At 36.8% G+C, this 10,879-nt stretch overlaps 1 long non-coding RNA gene and 3 other non-coding genes across 6 annotated transcripts; all 4 read left to right on the plus strand.

Annotated features, from left to right (window-relative positions):
- Positions 1 to 376: 376 nt before the first annotated feature.
- LOC122738994 lies at positions 377 to 10,556 on the plus strand. Of its 3 annotated transcripts, none has more exons than XR_006354658.1 (5): positions 377 to 437; positions 2,522 to 2,703; positions 4,636 to 4,703; positions 6,212 to 6,313; positions 9,202 to 10,556. It is a non-coding gene; the product is annotated as an uncharacterized LOC122738994 (long non-coding RNA). The 3 variants fall into 3 exon arrangements; XR_006354657.1 differs by lacking the exon at positions 377 to 437 and adding an exon at positions 666 to 855; XR_006354656.1 differs by lacking the exon at positions 377 to 437 and adding an exon at positions 900 to 1,697 and having other exon boundaries at positions 9,202 to 10,555.
- Positions 2,103 to 2,179, plus strand: LOC122745162. The gene has a single exon (XR_006355436.1). It is a non-coding gene; the product is annotated as a small nucleolar RNA SNORD126 (small nucleolar RNA).
- On the plus strand, positions 4,995 to 5,071 carry LOC122745160. The gene has a single exon (XR_006355435.1). It is a non-coding gene; the product is annotated as a small nucleolar RNA SNORD126 (small nucleolar RNA).
- On the plus strand, positions 8,808 to 8,953 carry LOC122745115. The gene has a single exon (XR_006355403.1). It is a non-coding gene; the product is annotated as a small nucleolar RNA SNORA79 (small nucleolar RNA).
- Positions 10,557 to 10,879: the final 323 nt, after the last annotated feature.

The following is a 10,879-nucleotide window of genomic DNA, read 5'->3' on the forward strand; positions in this document are numbered from 1 at the left end:
TTCAGTAGCCTGGTTTTGTTCAGTAGACTTTGCTTAAAAAAAAACAAACCAAACAACTTAGTTTGCTTTTTTTTCTAAAGAGTATCACAGATTCTAAACAGGGTACTTATCCCTGAATTTTTTTTTAATATTTTGGATAACTGTATTTCAATATAATTGATTTCCTTTGTAATCCTAAGCATTTTATTTTACGCATTTAAAAGCATTTTGAGAAAGGGGTCCATAGGCTTCACTAGATTGTCAAAGGGGTCTATATCCTCCAGAAGGTTAAGAACCTGTTCTAGAAGAAACAGGAAAGTACATAATTTTAACACCTTTTAAGGTAAGGGAGGGGTGGGCCTTTGCCTTGGACTAACTAGCCAATCAGGTGCTTCCATTGCTTTCTTAAAGCCATTTCCGGGATCTCCCACCTTTTATTTTTTTCTGTTGGTGGCTTGGTGAGTACTGCTTGGTGGGGGTCTTTCCAATCCCTTTTCAATCTGTCTTTTGGGGAACCATCCGCTCTTGCTTTCACTTCCTGATGCTAGCTGAAAGCAAGATTAGACTTTGTGAAGTCATGAGAAAGCGTGGGGGTGGTATGAAGCGTTAGTCTGGGAGGGGGAAAACTGAGCCAGGCCTTGGAGCTGCTTATTAGCCAGAGATCTGTTGGCAGGGGGGGCGGGGGTTGAGGCTTCCAAAGAACAGGGAACTGCGTAGAGGGCATTTGTGAATAGCTACAGGCCTTTTTAATGAAAGCCTGCATCAGGCTAATGTTGCCTGTTTGCCAGAGAGTATGCAGATTTGAGCCTGAATAAGGATTCTGACCTTTCCCGCCTGGCACCTTTCCCCGTTCTTCCCCATCCATGTGTCTGTAAGGTTGGTGAGGAGGAAGAGGGCAGGGACTGCTTCTTGATTTCATTAACACTCTTTTAAAAAAATTTATTTGATCATTATTTTAACCTTGTATTTTTGCTACTTACAGTATTTGGGCTGGATTGGGGAGACTGCGTAGTAAACACTGGAGAGAGGGGTTTTTTGGGCCTGGGAGTAAGAGGAGTTTCTTTTGAAAACATGAATTCTGAACTACAATTTAGATTGTGAGCTTCTTTGCCCCAGTGCCTTGATTGGCACTGTATGGTGTTGGCCTTGAATTTCCTTTTATCGCAGCTCCATTTTCTCGTAATCAGTGAAATTAGTAATACATATTGTCTTTTTTACAAAAGACAATGTCTGAGAAACAGCCTGGATTCACTGATATGAAATATCTGGTGATCTATGAGAGTAGTACAATGATTTGTTGGGCTTCTAGTTTTCAGGCCTGGACAGGACTTTGTTTGGATGTTAGCTTTTTCCTTTAAATGAAATTTCTGGTGTTTATTTTTCATAGCAGTTTTTGCCATGAAAAGTGTAGATTTTGGTGGGGAGTGTGTTGGAGAAATCAGTGAACATCTTTAAAATACCCGGGATTACATAATGGCTTTTCTACCTGAGCCAAACTGTACTGACTTAATGCAGATCTTTTTGCCAACAGCTACTCTCTTTTAAATATGGGTTAGTTTATCCTGCGGTTAGTGCTTGTGATGAGGGTAAGAGAGGAATGAGGATACTGGGCTTTGTGCCTTTAAGAGAAACCACGTGGCCTGTGAATTCTCAGGCAGGTCTGCAGGCAGTCAGTAGTGCTGCCTCTCCAGATCTTTATATAAAAATTATGGTAGCAGGTGAGTAAATCTATTTTTAGCATGATTTTGGGGATGTAATTGTAGCTTAGCAGGCTAAGAAGTATAGAAATATAGGCCATTTTAAGAAACCTTTGGAAATGATCATTTCCACATTATCAGCGCAAGGTTTGGTGATCTGGTGTTCTCCCAGAAAACAGATCCCTGCTGAAGTGCAGACTAATGGATCTTACAGAAATTGTTTTCCTTTTTTAAACTATCCACTTTATTTAATTGGAGTAATCTATATGTTGCTTATTACCTAATCTAAAATGGGAAACGGAAGAGTGGGGAACGTTTCTCATGTTTTCACCCCTTTGTTAAAAGTTTTTCCTAATCAAAATTCCTCAGATGCACTTTATTTTAATTTTGTCTTCAGTGGAGAAACAGCATAGTTTTTGGGAAAGTTTTCTGCTGTGATGAGCTGCATGTTCAGTCCGTGTTTCACATGATCACTCTGATTATTCACATGCCCTGAGCAGAGGTCATATTAAGATTTTGGGGGTGTATGGGGAGGGGAAGGGCATTATTGACCATATTATTATTCATTTTGAGAAAATTACTAAAAACCTCTTCCATATATTGGTCTTTCTGACCGCTTCCCATTCCCAGGTACACATTTAAGTATCAAAGCCAAAACTTTTTGTGTCTGTGGAAGGAGAAAACAGTAATCCATACCCCAGATTTGCCCAGCGAGAATTGACCAATGTAGTTCAAACTCCGTAATCTGTTCTTGAACATATTAAACTGTAAGCATAGTGCAGTTCAAGATCATGTGACTGGTTCTGGATTGCAATTAATAACTTTCTTCTGTTTTCGAATTTTAGGTTGAAGATAGATTTGGCTTTTGGTGGAAAGGGGGCTAAATCCTTGGCAGGGCAGGAGACATGGCTCTGTGGGCAAAGCTGGGAGGCAGAAGTACACCAGAAAATCAAAACTTCCTTGTCTCAGGTGTACCACGGACTAGGATTGAGATTTTCAGGTAGTATGGCAATAACTTTGATTTAGGGTAAGTACTAGGATTTGACTAAAGTAGATTTTTTTTTTATATCCCCTAATGATTTAACTTGTGTAAATATCCATCTATCTAACAGGATCATAATCTCTTGGTAGCAAGGATCTTTCTGAATACTTCTGTCCTAGTGCTGGAATTTAGGAGATCTGTGGTAGAATAGAATTGAGGGGTTTTTTTTGTGTGTGAGGCAATTGGGGTTAAGTGACTTGCCCAGGGTCACACAGCTAGTAAGTGTCAAGTGTCTGAGGCCAGAATTGAACTCAGGTCCTTTTGAATCCAAGGCTGGTGCTTTATCCACTTCGACACCTAGCTGCCCCTGTCCAGCTATCTGTTCTTATCAATTAGGCAAGCACTATGTTGAATTGAGGATAGATATAAAGAGGCAAGATGACAGTTCCTGCCCTCAAGGAGCTTATTATCTAATGGATGATCCATTCTAGAATTCTCCAGAAATTGAAGTGTCAAGTTCATTTCCTTATACTTTGCAGACTTAATATTTTCTTCTCTTTTGCAAATCAGAACATAAACCCTTGTCCAATCTTGTGGCAACTGACCATTTTTTCATGATCTTTCAAGCTATCTGATGGAGGCTCAGCAATCCCATCTGACTGCAGTGCTTTCCCTTCTACTCAAACTATCTTTTATTTACCCATTTACATGTTACCCTTCAGTTAGACATAAGCTCTTTTGCCCTGTGTGGCGATGTATGCCTATAATTACCTATAATTCTTGCTACTGGTGAGGGCCGAGCTTGAGTTCTGAGCTGAGGTGGTGTTAAAGCCAGAGAAGTGTACATACTTTGTCTAGCACACTGGTATAATGAACCCTTGAGAATGGGGGCCACCAGGTTCACTAACTTGGGGTGAATTGGCATAGGTCAGAAATGTGGTGGGTCAGAGCTTTCCCTCCACCCACATTGGGCTCAGGACCACAGAGTTATATTTGCAATTTGGCCGAGATAAGGAGACAAATATATATCTAAACACATACACACATGCGCATGGGCACATGCACTCTTTTAGGGTACCTACTGGAGGGATTATTTTTCATTTTTAATATTTAATAGGACTCAGGTTACATTACAGTGTGTTCATTTTTATCTCCCATAGAATGTAGTGACAGTGGATTTAACAAAGTTCTTGTCTGACATGTAAAAATGAAAAAAATTGAAAGAGAATTCCTATATAAATTCCAAAAATCTTAGCCTTCAATTTGGTACATCATCTAAAATGAAGAAAGTTGTCTGTACAGTTTGTTTCACATGATTTAGCTCAATGACACATGACCTGGGAAGATCCCTATATTATAGGACAAGAAAACCTTGTATGTTGCCATCTTGTGGCATAATTAAGAGCTGCATTTTGTCTATATAAAGAAGGAAAGTTTTCAGTTTACAGGAAGAGGGGCACTGTGCCTGGTTTGTATCACAGGCACTTTAATAATAAGTGGTCATTGACTGATTAATTGATAAAGCATCTTGGGTATGGGTGACAACAGCACTTGGATTAGCAAAACTGAAACTGAGTGTTGAAGAGTAATATACTTGTATATTGTATTTTACTGAAAAAACTGGTTCATTGTTTGCTGGGTCTTATGGGCATGTATATTAGTGTTCCAAAGTATTCTGTCTTTGCTCAGGCATATTAAATTTATACCGTTGGAAATTTTAGGTAAGTTTATACTTGGCTCCTAAGTATAGGATATATATACTAGTCTTTATCATTTAATATTATTTGGATGTAAATGAGTCAGTATGAAACAACGACAAGTTTATAAAGCTTGTCAAAAAAAGTGACTCAAAGTTCTTTGAAATGATTTTTAATGATTTAAATGAGGATACAGTGTACTTAAATAATGTGAGTTATTTAGTAATATAAATATATATCTATATTTAGTTTCATTTTCACATGTGATCTCATTTCCTAGATTCTTCAGAGAGCTGTTCAGTTTTAATGTGTATGACTGCAAGGCAGAAGCTGCACTTAGTATCAGAGGTGAGTTAAAGGAAAAGTTTCTGCCTTCTACATGAGTCGACCATCATCCTCTGGCTGAGGGGGAGGGGAAGGGAAGCACTCAGCATAACTGACTATATTTTAGAAATTCTGTTTCACATTCTCCTGTCCTCCAGCCCAGAGCTTTATACTTTTTACTGCATTGAGTGAGTAGGAGATATATCCGGATGAGTTTTTTCACTTCTGAAGCTAAAGGACTTAATTTGAGTTGGGTTTCCTAGTTTAGAGGACACCCCTAGAAAAACAGTCATAGTTAACCTGTCACACACATAGTGTCTGCCATGATGAAATGCATTTTCAGTCCGTGTTTCAGCTGATTACCCTGATTGCATGCATACTCTGAGCAGACAAGCCAGAGGTGAACATTTTAGAAAAGGTTTTGTTCCTGGTCTCTTGAGTCTGATTAGTGATCTATATCAATTTCTGACTTTTGTGTTTATAATACCGAATTATAGATTTGATTGGCAACAACTTCCCTTTAAAAGTGGACATTTGTCTCATTTAAAAATAAGTGACATTTTGAAATATTTATTTTTGAGTTTACTTATTTTTTTTTCCTTTTTTTTGTGGGGGCAATGAGGGTTAAGTGACTTCCCCAGGGTCACACAGCTAGTGAGTGTCAAGTGTCTGAGGCCGGATTTGAACTCATGTCCTCCTGAATCTAGGGCCAGTACTTTATCCATTGTGCCACCTAGCTGCCCCTGCTTTACTTCTTGATAATTAGATAGAAGGAATAAGTGAATGAATGAAAAAGCATTAAGTATTTACTATGTGTCTGGCACCTTACTAAAATGCTGGGGAAACATGACCTTGACAAATATTAATTATCATAAACATTTTCGTATTCACATAATTATGAGAAACTGAATCTTAGATGATATATATTTCATTTATAATGTGTTAAATATTTCATTGACACTTTGGTGATCACTACCACACCAATATAAAAAATGAATACTACTTCTTTATAACAAAAAAGTATAGTCAAGTAAAACAAAGCCATGTCACTCATGTCTGAAGCTGAAGCCTTAGTCTGCATGTTCATTCTATTATCTCTGCCAGAAGGTACAAGCTTGTTTTGTTATCAGTTTTCTATAGTCTCCAGTCACCATTTTATTGATATTCTTTTCTTTTTTTTTTTTCTTTTTTTTTTTTAGTGAGGCAATTGGGGTTAAGTGACTTGCCCAGGGTTACACAGCTAGTTAAGTGTTAAGTGTCTGAGGCCGGATTTGAACTCAGGTACTCCTGACTCCAGGGCCGGTGCTCTATCCACTGCACCACCTAGCTGCCCCGATATTCTTTTCTAATAGATCAAGAGAACCCCTTGAGGAAGGTAGGCTTGGCTAGTTTACCTCATATTTTGGGTGGGGGGAATCAAGGTGGGATTATAATGTGAAGGTGATCTCACACATTCTTAGAGTAAAATAGAGAATCATAGGATTAACTTTTGGATAGTAATTTTTTGTGGCTTTTGGCTTTTTCTTTTGCAGAGAAGTGATGCTGTAGCCAAACTTATTTTCCCTACCTGGAGTTTTTAGTGGTGGAAGCCATGATTGAAAGTCCTACTGATAGCAGCTTAGTTTCTCTTTATGGTAAGATTTTTGTTCACATTTAAAGAAAAACTTATTAATTGCATGTTTTAATCCTTATAAGCTTAAAATGAATAAGAGGTTGGGTGGTACTGCATCTCAGATGCCCCATCACCTAAAAGAGCCAAATCCTTGATACATACTGATGCTAGTTTGGTTGGCTTGGGAGAATTTTTCTATCAAGAAAGTGGTCACAAAAATTTTGATGTCAGTCTTTAGTAAAGGACTTAACAGTAATGAAACTTAGTAGCCCATATACAAGCTATAATTTTTAGTTTTGAAATAGATTGTCACTGAAAAATTTAGGGATTATGTGTTTGAAACAAAATTTCAAGTGTGGATGGACAACCACTGACCAGCTGGGTTGTTGCCCACTGGAAATAGTTAAATATAAAGAGAGTAGATACCATTAAGAGGAAAAATCAGTATGGACTCTGATGCTCTATGTTGTAGGCCACATGATACTAAAATTGTTACCTGTAGGAAGAATGACAGCTATGTTATTCTCGGGGAGCTAATTTAAAATCAAATATAAGAGCAGCTGAATCTTTGGGACTGCCACCTGAAGGCAACCGTTTATGTATGTGACTCTTATTGTATCCTACAATATAATCCTCTCTACTTCAGTTTATCTTTGGAAGTCTGGCCATGAGGATAATGCATGATGATAGAATATGTGAAGTAACATAAGCAATTAAGTTATCATTTGGCCTTTGAGGGCATAATTTAGAGGGGGATATTATTGTTAAGCTATTGGCAGAAGTTGGAACTTTTCAATGGGGTGTTCTGGACCGGCACTGAATCTACACAACCTGTTATGAAAGCTGATGCTAACCTGTTAATTTTATGCTTTAGCCATGAAGGCATTTTGTGATGACTTTGGACATTTGAGTCTTGAGCTATTGAAAGTTGAAATTTTTTTTTTTTTGAGTGAGGACTCATTTTTGATGGCCTCAGGTAGCAACTAATGTTTATTTCACATGTATAGCCTGTGTTCATTGTGTCCAGAGGAAAGTTTTGTCAATTTGAGTGGCATACTTAGAAAACAGCTCTGGCAAACCACTGGGGCTTTGAGTGCCTGTTTTTTTTTTTCCATTTTTTGAAGAAAAGAGTTAAAAAACCATGAAGATACTAAAGGTAAGTTCTTATGGAAATGGACAAATAAGAAGTAAAAGGGGTAATTTTTTTTTTAATTTAATTTTTATTTTTTTTCAAAGGGGTAATTTGACCAAAAAGATTCATGACATATATCTAAAGTTTATTATAAAAGTATCTTTACATTTAAAAAATTTATAATTAGTTTGGGAAGCAGAGAGCTGGGAGATAGGAGTAGGTCAGAACAGGAGGGTTTAAAGAAAATAGACTCAGGTCAAATATAGAAGATTAAAAAGGGTCCAGGAACAAAAGAAAAGATGAGTACTTTAAGCTATTACACTTTTTCTTTGGTTGACCATAATATCCTTGATAAACAATCTTAATTTGACAACAATCTTCCCTTTCCCCCAATTAGCAAAGCTATTTTCTCTTTTCTACCTTGTTTCTATCATTGGGAAAAACACGACAAAAACAACACTTGTAACAGAAATTGGTAGCATGTAGTCTTTGTAGTCTTTGGTCCTCTGGAATCATGGTTAGTCATTGCATTGATCAGAGCTAACGTTTTTTCAAAGCTGTCTTTACAATGACGTTATTATATAAATTGTTTTCATTTCACTCTGCATCAGTTCACACAAGTCTTCCCATATTGTTACAGAACCATTCCTCTCATTACCCCTTACAGCACAATATTATTTCATTATACCCATATTCTACAATTATTCAGCCACTTCCCAATTGAGGTGCATTAGCACCTCCTATTTTTCAGCTCTTTGCTCTCACAAAAGATGCTGCTATAAATATTTTTGCATATGAGTCCCTTTTCCTGATTTTCTTGTGGTGTAGGTCCACCAACAGTACTATGTATCCCTTAATAATTTCTATAGCACATTAATACTCAATTACATTCATATACTGTACTATGATTTGCTCATTCTCCAATTGATGGGCACGGGCACCCCCTTAGTTTCCAGTTCTTTGTCCATACAAAAAAAATTTTTTTTTAGATTTTTTTTTTTAAAAAGTTATTTAAGAAGTGTACATTATGGGTCTCCTTTCCTTGATTTCTTTAGGGGTATAGATAGGCCTAGTGGCAATATTTACTGGGGAAAAAGATACATAAAGTTTAGTAACTTTGGGGGAATAGTTCCAAATTGTTTTCCAGATAAGGTGGACCAATTTACAACTCTTATCAATAGTGAATTAAACGTGTACCATTCAGATGGTGTGGATTGAAATCTCAGTTGATTTACTTTGCTTTTCTATAATAGTAATTTAGAGCATTTTTTTTTTACCATATTGCTCTTGATAACTTGGAGTTCATATCATTTTGCTATTAGCAATTTTGACATCTACTTTTGAAGCTCAGTGTATTCGTAAGAAGGTAGTTTTGTTGAGATCCAGATGGCTGTTCCTCTCATTGCTTTGAGTTTTGGCAGTGGGATTTTAGGCCATCACAGATTAAATCTGGTCTTTCTTCACTCAGGGCACCATTGGATGGATTGGCCATCTGTTAGTGCTTTCTGAATTTTGCGGGGCCAGACATTTATAGGGCTAACCTGATGTAATAATATGGGATACTCCTTATAAATGAGGCAGTTCATCTTTTAAATAAAAGGTAATTCAGATTTAAATTCTGAGGGAAGGGCAAGGAACTAGATTGAATTGAATCTAGCAGTAAAGACTTAATTATGGCATAGCTTTGTATTATATTTATGTAAACTAAAGGATGCTCTTATGTGAATCTAATTATTTGAAAAATTGTTATTTAATTTTGACAGTTTTTTTCTTTTCAGAATGAAGATAAGTTTCACCTACTGCTCTAAAACTGAAGACTGACCATTCTTCAGCAGAACTTAAGTTGTACCAAAAATGGATGAATCTTCTTGCATAGAAACCTGATAAAATTCCTTAAAATTTGCCCTTGATGATTAGCCTTGTAAATTAACTGATTTTAAAAAATAGTTATTTGAATAAATGTTGAATATTTTTCTTTGAGATACTTTTAAATGGGACCATTGTGTCTATAGCTTATATTTTATAACCTGGAATTTGATGAGTTCATTATAACTACATGTATAACCCAGGAGAGTAGATAGAACCAAGTTCCCATAAGTATTTTGTCACTACTTAATTTGAGCATGGTGTTCGAAGATGACTGAGATATTTACTTTGTGATATGTGAACATGTCTATGTGTGTACTCATGTGTATATAACATAAAAGTTTATGAAATGCTTTCTATCCATGTGAGAGACTTAGTTACTGTGTGAAAGATTTGCCTAATGTTCAGTAGGAAACTTTTCCATTCTTTTTTCTTTCTTTTTTTTGGTGAGGCAATTGGAGTTAAGTAACTTGCCCAGGGTCACACAGCTAGTATGTGTCTAGTGTCTGAGGCTGTATTTGAACTCAAGTCCTCCTGAATCTAGGGCCAGCTATCCACTGCGCCACCTAGCTGCCCCAAAACTTTTCCATTCTAAAATATACTTATTGGCCTTCCTTTACATTTTATGTGAAAGATAAGATTTTCAGAAGACTTCATTTGTCCTGTTTTGGTACATATAGAATAAGAACAAATTTGGATATTCCCAAAAGTAAGCTTGAAAATTAGGCTATACAGGGGCAGCTAGGTGGTGCAGTAGCAGAGGTTTAAAATCAACGTTTCCTTACCCTAGGCAGCGTGCCTGCCAAGGCTAACGAGCCCCACCTGCCTGAAGCGACTGGTTTTAAGGTGCCAGTGACTCGCCTTCACCCCTTCTCCTGTTAGTGGAAACAGGTGCACTTGAGGGTTTCTACTGTCTTTGTATCCTCAAAGGCCTAGTGCAATGTTTTACACATAGTAGATACTTAATGATTTTGTTGAATTGAAATTAGGGATTGATAGTTGATAGAGCTCTAAAAAACTAAAAATATAATATTTTATGCTTATCTCAAGATCTTTCGCATAAATACCCGGATAAGCTTTACCCCAAACTATCCCCAAGGCCTCTTAAACTTGTAACAAACTTAATCTGCCTCTGATTTGGTGAAACATCTACTAAACCAGTTTTGTCATCTAAGTAATCTTAATTCACTTGCAAATAGGTATTTTTAAAACTATAACCACCAGGCTGTGCAAAACTGACTCAAATGTTTTGGAAATCTTCATTTTAATCTTTAAATACATCATGTACCTTGTTTAACTAGCTTATATGCTTTTTTTTAAAGTGAGGCAATTGGGGTTAAGTGACTTGCCCAGGGTCACACAGCTAGTAAGTGTTAAGTGTCTGAGGCTGGATTTGAACCAAGGTACTCCTGACTCCAGGGCTGGTAAAATTTTACATTTTACAAACCATACCAAAACTCCCATTGAAAGAAATCCATTAACATATAAAGTGACAAATTATCATGAAAGCACAAATAAAACTTAGCAACCTGATATTCCATCTCCATCTTCTGTTTTCCTTCAAGTCCCAGCTAAAATCCCCTTTTACAA

Source organism: Dromiciops gliroides, chromosome 2 (assembly GCF_019393635.1).
Source record: "Dromiciops gliroides isolate mDroGli1 chromosome 2, mDroGli1.pri, whole genome shotgun sequence".
Lineage (NCBI taxonomy): Eukaryota > Metazoa > Chordata > Mammalia > Microbiotheria > Microbiotheriidae > Dromiciops > Dromiciops gliroides.